Here is a 12,852-nt window from a genome sequence, read left to right on the forward strand (position 1 = left end):
TAGAGTTGCGACAGTAGATAATAAAATGCATAAATTATCAGTATAATTTTAGGTGAACATTAAAATTACAAGCAAGTAACAAACTATTCCTGACCAAATTTACTATTCAAGTTATATAATAAGGGAGAAAAAAATACCTAGCTGTGTTATTATTTTTCTTATATCATAAACATTGGCATGGTTCATTTCATACTGTTGTATCATCTTCCCATATTTTATAATTAGGCATTATTTGATTTTTATCCATGTCCTGTCCTTGAATTTTATCTTACAAAATATATATGGGATCAACAGTGTTGAGAGTCATGGCAGCTGGGGTGTGAATTTTGTTACAATTTTTATTTTGCTGTATTTAGCTTGGTACAAATTTTAACATGGCAGATGTCTTTGACAGTTCACTTTTCACACTGTTTAAATTCTGTGTCTCACTAGAAAGAACTTCACAATCTGTATCTCTAATGTTTTAAAAGCAGTTACATACTTCTATAGCATTTCTTGTTCCTATTCAGCAGAAAAAGCAATCTTGAAACAAATAAAACAACATCACTCCTTTTAAGAAATTACTCCTATTATACTACCTATTTGCAGAATGTTTGGGCAATATGCCCATAAGGTAGAAGACTATGTCATAGAAAAGTTTAAAAAAGACTTTACTAAGAGACATATAAGAGACATACACTAAGAGACAAATTGAGATGTCAATTTTGGTACTGAAATACCAGTGGAAATGTTTTATACACACATATATATATATGTACTTAGACACACACACACACACACACACACACAAAACCAAAAGCTCTTTTTAATTTTGAAATTAAATAAACCTTTCATTTTATAGAAAGACAATATATCTTCAGATGGGATATGGCATACATATCTAGTATGTATTCAAAAACTTTACCTGCTCTATCTAATTTTTTATTACTTAAAAAAAACTGTTACATATTATAACAGAAACAACCCCCTCACATCTATAAGGGATCCCCGGCAGCCGTTGACAGCCATCAAAAGGCTGCCACGGCAATCCCCCCCCACACGCGGCTAGCGGCCGATTCTGACAGCTGTCAAACTGCCACGCATGCGCAGTACACTGACAGCTGTCAAACCGGCCAACTCTGACAGCTGTCAAACTGCCGCGCATGCGCAGTGCACTGACAGCTGTCAAACTTCAGAGAGCCGCGCATGCACAGCTTAGCCGGAGCTGTCAAAGCTGCCAGCTGGCCCCGGCAACAAGCCGGCTCAGCCGCGCCTACCTTTTAGCCGGTCTCCCTCTCATTGGGCGTCCTTGTCTGGCGGGAGATTCTGCTTGTTAATTGGTTCTTGTTGTTGTTGTTGTTGTCCCTGTTCACTATAAATACGAGAGATTCCCGGCGTTGTTTCGCCCGGGACCTCTGCCCAAATAAAGCGTTGTTTTGACCGTGCCTGCTGTCTCGCTGTCGTCCCTCAAGACAATACACCTGGCGACGAGGATGGGATACGGGTCTGCTTGTTAGCTGAAGTCACTAGCTGAAGCCACAAGTGAAGGAGGGAAGCCGTCCCACCAGCTGACACTGCTGAAGTCACTTGCTGGTCGGGAGAGCCCTCCACGCACTCCACCCCAAGCAGACCCGTGGACCTGACAGTATGGCAAATCTTGGGCATGTCCGAGAATTTGATGTCTCCCAGCCCGAGGGCTGGGAATCGCATCTCGGGCAAGTAGAGGGGTACCTCCTCGTCAACAACATTGTCGAGGATCGCCCCAAAGCCGCGGCGCTCCTTTGCCTCAGCGGCCCGGCGGTCTATGATGTCGCCGTGGGGCTCTGCGACCCTGCTCCAGTGGCTTCTGTGCCATATGCCGAGTTGGTCGACCGCCTCAATCGTCATTTTGCCCCGAGACGGTCCGAGCTGTACTGGCGTTTGAACTTCGCCCGCCAGTACCAACGACCAGGTGAGTCGGCCAAGTCATTCATAGCCACGGTCCGACAAGCGGCCCGTCGCTGCCATTTCCCGGACCTCGAGGACCTCATAAGGGACCAGGTCATCGTCGGGCTGCGGAACCTGAAGCTCCAGAAGAAGCTTGTTACTAAGCCGACGATGGACCTGGCCGAATTAACTATAGAAATTATGGCATATGAAGATAGCCATCGGGAAGACGCACTGCCACCTGGAAATCCCTTCACGGGGTCAGTCCACCACGACTGCCCTAGAAGTGCCGACCCAGGAACGACCGAGCAGAAAACTGAAGTGGACGCCATCTGTCCGAGACCCCCCAACCCCCAGACTCGCCGGGAGGGCGACAAAGGGCCAGATCGTCCGGCCGGAGGCCAAAGGGAGACCACCAACCGCTCCAAGTGCGCCAGTTGCGGTGGCAACCATGCTAGGGCATCTTGCAAATTTCGAAACGCCAAGTGCCATGGCTGCGGCAAAACTGGCCACATTCGCTCCGCCTGCCGCAGCACCAGCCGCGAGACCCTTCACGACTTGGAGGCGGCCCCGGAAGGTAATATTCCCTCCACCAAATTGCCAGGGAAAGCCCTACGGTCATCTGTCATGACCACTAATACAGACCAGGGGGCCCTAACTACCAGCTTTATCCGCCCCAAAATTAAAATTCAGGTCCGGATTCAGGGGATCCCCTGCGAAATGGAGGTGGACTCTGGGTCCTCAGTCTCCATTCTGTCCTGGGACACTCTCCAAGGGATCGCGCGCCAATGCAGGCGCCGTTTCCCTATTACCCCCTCAAAAATTCTGCTAGCTGATTTCCAGGGCGCCCCTATCAAATTAAAAGGGGAAACGAGGCTCTCTATTAGCTATCAACATTTCCAGGGGGAATTAACAGCCCAAATTGCAACAGGTTAACGAGCCAGTCTCATTGGCCTCGACTGGTTCGAACCCCTAGGGATAAAAATCTTGGGCGTGAACCACTTCCAGCCTCACCAATTACAGGCCGTCTGCCAACAATTCGCAGACGTGTTTGACGGGTCGCTGGGAAAATTCAACGGCCCCCCCATTGACCTAAAATTAAATCCAGAAGTCCTGCCCATTAGGATTAAGGCAAGAAGAGTCCCCTTCGCCCTCAAATCCAAGATTGACACAGAGCTGGACAGACTAATTGGACTGGGGGTCATAGAACCCACGGATGGGGGCACTTGGGAAACCCCCATAGTCACCCCTGTCAAGCCTAACGGGGAGGTCCGCCTCTGCACGGACTATAAAGCCACCCTGAATCGGGCTTTAAACCCCCACTCCTACCCAGTCCCAGCTGTCAGGGACGTGCTTTCCTCTATTCAGGAACCATCGCATATTACTCCAGGACCTTGTCCAAAGCCGAGCGCAATTACGCGCAAATTGACAAGGAAGCCCTAGCACTGGTGGCGAGCGTGAAGAAATTTCACGATTACTTATACGGCCGCCACTTTACAATCTTCACTGACCACAAACCCCTGCTAGGGCTCTTCACCTGGGACAAATTAACCCCGCAAATTCTATCCCCCAGAATGCTTCGCTGGACAACATTCCTAGCAGCATACTCCTTTAAAATTGAACATAAACCAGGCAAGGAAATGGGCCACGCAGATGGCCTTAGCAGACTGCCCCTGCCCATCTTCGACCCAGACCCCGCACCCGCCGGCCAAATCCTGGCCATCCAGGAATTGCCTGACCAACCCGTATCAGCCAAAGAAATAGCTGCAGCAACCACCAAGGACAAAATCCTGGGCAGGGTTCTGACCTGGGTCCAAACCGGCTGGCAATCCACATCCCCGGGGCCAGAATTTCAACCTTTTTTCCTAAGACGCCTGGAACTGTTAGCTCACCTCGGCTGCGTCCTTTGGAGCAGCCGGGTCATCGTACCCACCCCACACAGGCAACAAGTTTTAACCTCCCTCCACGAAGGGCACCCAGGGGTGGTCAAGATGAAATCCCTCACCCGCAGCTACTTGTGGTGGCCAGGGCTCGATGCAGACATCGAACACTATGTCGCAACCTGCAACATGTGCCAACAGACCAGGCCACTGCTTCCTCACGCTCCTGCCCATAAGTGGGAGGTGACAAAAAACCCCTGGTCCCGAATTCATGTTGATTACGCCGGCCCCTTCCAGGGACAAAATTTTCTAATAATAGTGGATAGTTATTCCAAATGGCTCGAGGTCATCCCAGTTGGCAGCACAACCTCAGCAGCCACAATCAGGGGTTTAAGGAGGGTATTTGCCACCCATGGGTTGCCTGATGTCATCGTAACTGACAACGGGCCCCAATTCACCTCTAATGACTTCCAGGTTTTCATCAAGGACAACTTGATTAGGCACGCCACCTCTGCGCCTTTTCACCCCTCCACGAACGGTCTCGCAGAGGCCATGGTGAAGGCGACCAAAGATGCCCTAAGAAAAATCATCTCCGGCGACTGGCACTGCAGACTGGCGAAATATCTCCTGGCCCAGCACTCCACACCATGCACCACCACCGGCAAGTCTCCGGCCGAACTCCATTGGGGGCGCCGCCTAGTCACAAAACTGGACCGTTTGCACCCCGACAGGGCAGCCGCCGAACCAACCAACGCGCCAATTGCCAAGGTCTTCCCTCCCGGCCAGCCCATTTGGGCAAAGAACTTCGGGGTCGGCGACAAGTGGCTGCAAGGTGTGATCTCCGACCAAACTGGCCCAGTCTCCTACCTCGTCGACTTAGGAGACAGAAGGCTCATCCGGAGACACGCTGACCAACTCAGGAAGCGCACACCGCAGGACCGCAGTTCCCGAGCCCAACCGGGCACACTATTTTCCCCAGCAGCACCATCAACGCCACCTAGCCCATTACCGCTCGTTCCTGACGTCGCCGACGACCCCCAACCTACCAACCCCGAAATTTTCCCCACCATGGAAGGGGAAGGCCAGCCCAGCACAAGTCAGCCCAGCCCGAGCCTCCGCCACTCCACCAGACCGCGGAAGGCTCCCTCGTACTTGGCGGACTATGAATGGGCCGGCAGCAGGACTAGCGGAACTGACCCCACCTAAACTTCCAGGGGCAAGGGGGGAAGGGGTGTTACATATTATAACAGAAACAACCCCCTCACATCTATAAGGGATCCCCGGCAGCCGTTGACAGCCGTCAAAAGGCTGCCGCGGCAATCCCCCCCACACGCAGCTAGCGGCCGATTCTGACAGCTGTCAAACTGCCACGCATGCGCAGTACACTGACAGCTGTCAAACCGGCCGACTCTGACAGCTGTCAAACTGCAACGCATGCGCAGTGCACTGACAGCTGTCAAACTTCAGAGAGCCGCACATGCGCAGCTCAGGCGGAGCTGTCAAAGCTGCCAGCTGGCCCCGGCAACAAGCCGGCTCAGCCGCGCCTACCTTTTAGCCGGTCTCCCTCTCATTGGGCGTCCTTGTCTGGCGGGAGATTCTGCTTGTTAATTGGTTCTTGTTGTTGTTGTTGTTGTCCCTGTTCACTATAAATACGAGAGATTCCCGGCGTTGTTTCGCCCGGGACCTCTGCCCAAATAAAGCGTTGTTTTGACCATGCCTGCTGTCTCGCTGTCGTCCCTCAAGATAATACAAAAACTATTTTAAAACTCCCTTTTTATGACTGTAATCTCGTGGCTTTATAACAGTATATAGCCTCTGCTATATCCTTTTGTATGAATTTTTTTCTATAACATTTTCTAAAACATGATTATTTTTTCCAATAACTTTCTCAAATGCATGTAATTTTGGATGCAGCTTATCAATCAGTAAATATTTTGAGGTAAATATTAGTGGACTCTTCATTCTGGTAAAGATTCCCTTTAATTAATTAAATAATTTTCTTCAAAAAATGTGATAAATTTCTATTGCATTCCTTTGAAATTAGATCTAAAAGATGAGCACCATTGTACCAAGCTAAGGTTACAAAGTAAATTTATTCTGAGTTACAACACAATCTCCCAAATAATGCTGCATAATATTTAACTTTAATTAAACCCATTATATCTCTGTATATATATATATATATATATATATATATATATATATATATATATATATATATATATATATATATATATATATATATATATATATCTCCATGTATTCATATATACTACACATGTCCTAAACTAATTTCACATTACTACCTGGTAATTTTGCTAGTACAAATAAAGGGAAATGACATTTGCTCGTGAATACTTATATACCTTCTACAGAGAAAATATCTTCACTTAAAGAATATGTATATATAGGTCATTCTAGCCTTCATATATTCTTTAAAAAGTCTCTACAGAAAAGATTTATTAAAAAATACAATGGCCCCATTGAATTCAAAGGATAAATGAAAATCATTACCAAGTAAGTATAAACATTACCAAGTAAGTATAAACAAATCTCAGTGTTTTATTTATTTATTTATTTTAATTCCATTTATATCCCGCCCTTCTCCGAAGACTCAGGGCGGCTTACAAGCTTAGCAGTAGCCTTCATTCTATGTATATGCCTGCTTATTAGGGCTTTCACACACACCCCAAGCGGCATTATTACAAAGTCAGCTTAATTGCTCCCAACAATCTGGGTCCTCATTTTACCTACCTCAGAAGGATGGAAGGCTGAGTCAACCTTGAGCCTGGTGGGATGCGAACCTGCACTAATTGCAGGCAGCTGGTGTTACTTAAGGAGGCATTAGCCCACTGTTCCACCAAGGCTCTAACAAGTGTTACTAACAATACAAGAATTGTATAAAAATGGAGAACAATTTTTTCACCATACAATGTTTTTTTAAAAAATAAAAGGATATGATTTAATACTTATAAAATGGCATACTTAATGGCACTATTAGATTAGGATACATCTCTATAAACTAGAAAGGATACATTCATTTATATCTGCTACAAATATTAATATATGTAGTAGAGATATATACATAGAAAGAAATACTTGATCAGATATCTGGCCTTTCTCCCAAAAATGAAAAAAAGAAAAAAGAAACTCCTATTACTTATGTATGTATGACATCTTTTTGAACAAAGGCTGTAATAGGTCCTCCAAATAGCAAAGGCATTTCCACAAAAAACTAAACATTTGGAGCTGAAAGCATTCTGATTTTCTCAAAAGTCTGAAATCTCCCCCCAAAATTGTGAGAAAAGAGCCTTGGTGGCGCAGTGGGCTAATGCCTCCTTAAGTAACACCAGCTGCCTGCAATCAGTGCAGGTTCGAGTCCCACCAGGCTCAAGGTTGACTCAGCCTTCCATCCTTCCGAGGTAGGGAAAATGAGGACCCAGATTGTTGGGGGACAATTAAGCTGACTTTGTAATAATGCCACTTGGGGTGTGTGTGTGTGTTTGTGAAAGCCCTAATAAGCAGGCATATACATAGAATGAAGGCTACTGCTAAGCTTGTAAGCCGCCCTGAGTCTTCGGAGAAGGGCGGGATATAAATGGGATTAAAATAAAAATAAATTTCTCTTTGTGCACCGGTATTTCCTCACCTCCATTCTTAACTCAAAATGCCAAGAAGCCATGTCATTTTCATGGCTGCTTTGCAGCAGGCGAGTTGAAGCCAGGCTATTGCTAAATTGCCTTGAAAATTCTCCAAGTGCTCCCCAGAGACAGCCAAGCCAAACCAATTATACACGGCATGAATGAGGGGAATACATCAAATAGCAAATGTGTTTTGTTTTCAGCTTGGAAGAAAACAATTGGAATATTCTGAGCTAAGGGTATTCTGTCAGAACAAACTCAAAACAGCTTTTTTTTCTTTTTTCTTCTGATTTAAATTCTCAAAACACACTTTTTTTGGAGTCAGAATTTTGATACAGCTCTATGGTAGCAAGGCTACGTAAGTCCACAACATAAAAGGTAACAGTCTGGACCCTTCTTTTCTAGAAATCTTCTTGAGTTACCCATCAATTTTGCCTCTTGCCTTGTTATGTAGCTTGACAGTTTTCATTATACCACCTATTTTCTAGGGAGCATCCTAGCGCATAATTTATATTGGTTTTCTGGAAAATTAGAAGAAAAGAGAAAGGGAAAAAATATTTTATATAGCACTATCTCTTATTTCTGTAGTACTGAGGCATGCAGTCAATGAATTCAACTCCTCCTTGTGTCTATTCTATCCAAGAAGCTTCTTCAATTCTAACTGACTGGTTGGGAATGGAAGGACTTATACTGTTTATGCTTCCATTCCACACCAGTCTGTTAGAACTGAAGAAGTTTCTTGAATGAAAAGCTAAATATTTTCAAAGAAGAAAACCAAGGAAGTCCAGTTGCCTTTTGGAAAAGGCATCTTTAGGTTACCTCCTTAATTGCTTGGAGGCACATCAATCTTCCAAGATATTAATGGAATCAAAGTTTATTTTAAAAAAAGAAATGTAAACATTCCTTTCTAATTTTAAGTAGTTACATATAAAATAATTGATAGTGGAGGGGAAAAAAGGGATGATCAAATCAAGACAGCATCATAGAACCCCTAATACAAAAACCAAATAGAAACAGTAAGTCTCTGAGCAAGATGTTACACTCAGCACTGTTATAAAAAGCTTTCAAGTTTCATAACATTTATTGTATAGAGGTGGTAATCACCAAATGAAATAACTTAGACTTAAGCACACTGAAGCAACAATTAAATGCGGTACATTTTTAGGTTTTCATCTGTTTTTCTAGAAGAGATATTCTCAGCATTTTGTGATCCTGGCACCCTTCTGAGTCTCGTGTACTTCCGTGATGTCCCCCCACCCCAAATAACTGGGAAAAAAGCAGTGCTTTTTTGTTAAAAAAAAAAGGTGCTGGAACTCACACATGTCATACAACCTGCCTTGCCTACCCTATAAGGCTCACCTTTGTAGTTGGGAAAAAAAACTTCAATTTTGAGTGTATCTATTCAAGGTAAATTAATACTATTAATGTTACAATGCACTGTATGGCTCTGAATTACAAGAAGGCATTTTATTAATCTTTTGGGACATTTACCACTGGCATACCCATTTAGTTTAATGAGTGGAAATGTCAACTTTCTATGTGGAATGAAATTGGCCCAATAAAACAAAATTTGGTTGCTTCTAAAATATTGAATTATTTTTAAGAAGTTTTCAAACAAGGTGGAAAAATTTACATTTGGAGTTTAGTATGGATATTGACTTGAAACAAATTAAAGTTGAAACTTTGTCAGTGAACAGATTACTTTTAATTTACCTTTAAGATAAACCCAATTTAATAAATAGATCTGATTAAACCTCATAGTATAGGTCTACCCTTACACCTGACCAATACATAATTAATATATATTATTATTAATAACAATACCTCCAAATCAGAAGACATTGGCTTTATTCTTATTCTTCTCTTCTGCAATTTGAATATAAAGTATGAAAGACTAAAAAGAGATTTTTGTAGATATCCCAGCCCTTGAACTACCCAAGGAAACGTAAAAGCAATGTTTCAATGTCAGGCAAGCTTCCACACCAGCCACCTTTCTTTCCTCTCACTTTGCCTCTTTTTAACCTCACACCCCACCTTCTATAAGGGAAGGCAAAAATCTCACTCACACTCTTGTGAAAGACGGCCTCCATGTTTATGTGTCTTCCACCACCACCATAGGCTTCCATACCACATGGTCCGACCCAGCCAATCAAGCCACGGTCTGGCTGTGTTGCTCCAGTGCCTCGTGGCTCCTCCTAGAGGAGGCAGACAGCACCAGAGGAGACCCCGCTTGGGTGGTCTCACACCGTACCACCACGGGGCATTTTCAAAAGTAAACAAGTATAGGAAGGGGAACAATAGGAAAAGAATGCAACTCTGGAAAATCCGTCAAAAAAAGGTGCTGGAACTCTGTTCCTGTGCATTCTATAACAAAAAAAAAGTCCTGGGAAAAAGTATCTTATCATGTTAAATATTTATTAATTTAAACTATATTATATAAAAAATGTGGTCCCCCAGAAATGGTGTCCCCAAAGAGGGCTATATAGTCCACTTTAAGCCCTAGAATAAAAGAACATTGGAACTAATGTTATACCTCGTTGCCAATTTGTAATTTTGAAAATTCTTCCTGAAAATTCCAAACTTAAGAGATTGGAAAAGCATTTGAGATCTCTCTTGTCTTCCCATGAACTTTTGCTGACAGCATTTTGCTGCTTTTCTCTTGGAGTTGTGCTTCCCCCTTTCCCCATGTATTTCTAAATTCCTTTTATTTGAAACAAGTAAGAATAGGCCACAAGGAAACAAACATCCAAGTAAGGAAGTGGGACAGTAAGTAGATGCAGTTATAGAAGAAATAATAATTAGGGAAATATGAAATGTAGGAAAAAAATATGACTGGAATAGCAAGAGTCATGCTCTGTGCCCCAAACACAAAATATTCTATAAATGAAAGATGGGGAGCAAATAGAATAAAAAGAAGTTTCTCAAAGCTGCACTTCTCACTATTTGAAGACATTTTTGAGGTTAAAACCCTTGAAGTTAGGGAGAAATTCAAAGGTAGCCACAGCAGTACAATTTTCAAGAGACTCCAGTACCACCCAGCATGCTGTCTTAACCAACCTTTAAGCTACAATGAGCCACTCATTATAACAATGTTAAGAGTTTTCATCTAATCCCTTATTGTGTTGCTATAAATGCACCTTATTTAACAAACACTTTATAAGTAATTATATTCTACATGGGTTTTCAATCCCAGTGAACAGGTTGTAATGATAAACTAGTATTTATTCAGTAGAATGTATAATTTTCACATTAAACTCAAATTAGATGCATATTTAAAGTTTTAATTTTAGGCAACAGCTGATGCCTGGTGAAAAACTGAGGGTGGGGAGAGACATACAAAACACTGCATTGCACATGCCATATTTTTGGTCTTTATGAAATTTTTAATTACGAAGGAAATTTGCATGAGAACAGGAACATTGTTAATACTTCATTTCCCACCTGAATTAGTAATGGCAGATAAATCACTGTGTATCACAGATTACATGAAAAGCAAGACAAGTAACTAATGCTCAAAATAAATAATTCTGGAGATGGCAGATGAAACAGCATGGTGATGGGGTGGCACATGATTCCTGTTTCTCACCTATATGAAACTTTGCTCTTCTAAACTTTGGAACAATAACTGATATTTGTTGGGTTCTTTCAGATGGAAGGAGAAAAGTTCATCAAGTGGTTGTAAGGTGTCATAATTTTGTCCATTAAAATAATATTGGATATTGTAAAATATAAACATGGGTGAAAGTTAGCTACTGCAAATTGAACTAATTTCTGAAATTAGATACATGATATAAAACACATTAAAACAGTCCAATTTAAACATTGCCATTATTATCACTGCTCAGTAGGTAGGGTACAGATTTCATAATTGGAAATTTATCCTTATGACAACTGTAGTTGCAGTAAAACCAATTAAAAAAAACTTTTGTTAATGTCTAGGATCTTACAAAATGTCAATATATCAGAACATGTGTAATCTTACGAATAAGAAATCTTCTGAACTTTCCCTAGCTTGCAAGATTTCACTGTTCTGATCTGAAATGTTGACTCCCACAGCTGTGTATTACTTTACCAGAAATATACAAAATTAAATTTTACTTATTTACAGTTCACTAAATAGATATCCCGTATGTCTTAGAAATAATGAATAATAATTTAAAGTCCAAAAGATAATACAAAAGAATAGTATATGATACTAGCACAGTAAAATACCTTTTTTAATAAATAAAAGGCATTGCAACTTAAATTAGGAACATTGTATTTGGATAAGAGAGCTTTTTTTTTCCCTCTCATGCATTCGAACCTTTGGTTCAAACACACAGTGAATACACAGGAAGTTGTGTCTAAAAAATTTCCAAGGTGGTCAAATGATTTATTTTTATATTCCACCTAGCTATTATCTCCCCAACATTTAATTTTTTAAAATGAGTAATATTTCATAAATTCATCAAATGTCATGAATTTCAGCAAAGTTGTATTTAATTTTGAACCAGAATGCCATAATTTTGAGACATCTTGTGAATGAAAACATCTAACTGAAAATGCTGCGTTCTTAAGAGATCTCAGTTTTCTCATGAAATCATGCAATGATATTACTAAAACCTTGTAATACTTATCTTTGTGTTTTATTTTTAAGACTCCCTGGGTTATTACACAACATAACAGTATGAACAAAACTCATTTTGGAGAGAGATAACTTTCCAAAGATGGGCTCCAGCACAAGTTCAAAAGCTTGGAGGAAGAGAGCTCTGGGCCTGGTGGCTGACTCAGATTGGAACCTGCAACATTAACCTGGGACACATATATTTGCCTTCATTCGTGATAGACAAAATAATTTGTGGCTTCAAACCATGTAAGAGTTTGAAACACAACTGATGAACTGCTATAACTGCTGAAATATATAAATGTTTATTGAAATTTTAAATAAAAAATAGTAGTAAATAGCAAATTAGCTAATTTGAGGTACCTTGGGTCAAAAATTATCACAAAGCTGACTTTGTAATAATGCCGCTGTGGTGTGTGTGAAAGCCCTAATAAGCAGGCATATACATAGAATGAAGGCTACTGCTAAGCTTGTAAGCCGCCCTGAGTCTTCGGAGAAGGGCGGGATATAAATGGAATTTTTTTTAAAAAAAGTGTTGCCCTATGATATACCCAGTTAAAGATCATGGCAACAAGAGCTTTAGTAGTATATCAATCTCAGATTGAAGATATAAGTACAAGATGGAGTAAGTACCTAAGATACAGATTTTACAGAATTAGAAAATTTTAAAACAAAATTAAGCACCTCAGTTTTGGCATTTTGGTTTATACCTCCCATCTCTTTGCTGCATAGTCCTCTGGGGACATTCAACTCTTATTTGCCACTCTTGTGCAGCCAGATATTGTCCCTGTAACCTTGGCTTAGTTTTGGATTGGATTTCCTT

At 41.8% G+C, this 12,852-nt stretch overlaps 1 protein-coding gene across 1 annotated transcript in view; it reads right to left on the bottom strand.

The window, feature by feature from the left end:
* The window catches only part of MMP16 (matrix metallopeptidase 16), a gene marked incomplete at both ends in the record, with an annotated part of 170,015 nt that overhangs the window by 18,948 nt on the left and 138,215 nt on the right, over positions 1-12,852 (bottom strand). The window lies entirely within an intron of this gene.

Source organism: Vipera ursinii, assembly GCF_947247035.1.
Source record: "Vipera ursinii genome assembly, chromosome: 3".
NCBI lineage: Eukaryota > Metazoa > Chordata > Lepidosauria > Squamata > Viperidae > Vipera > Vipera ursinii.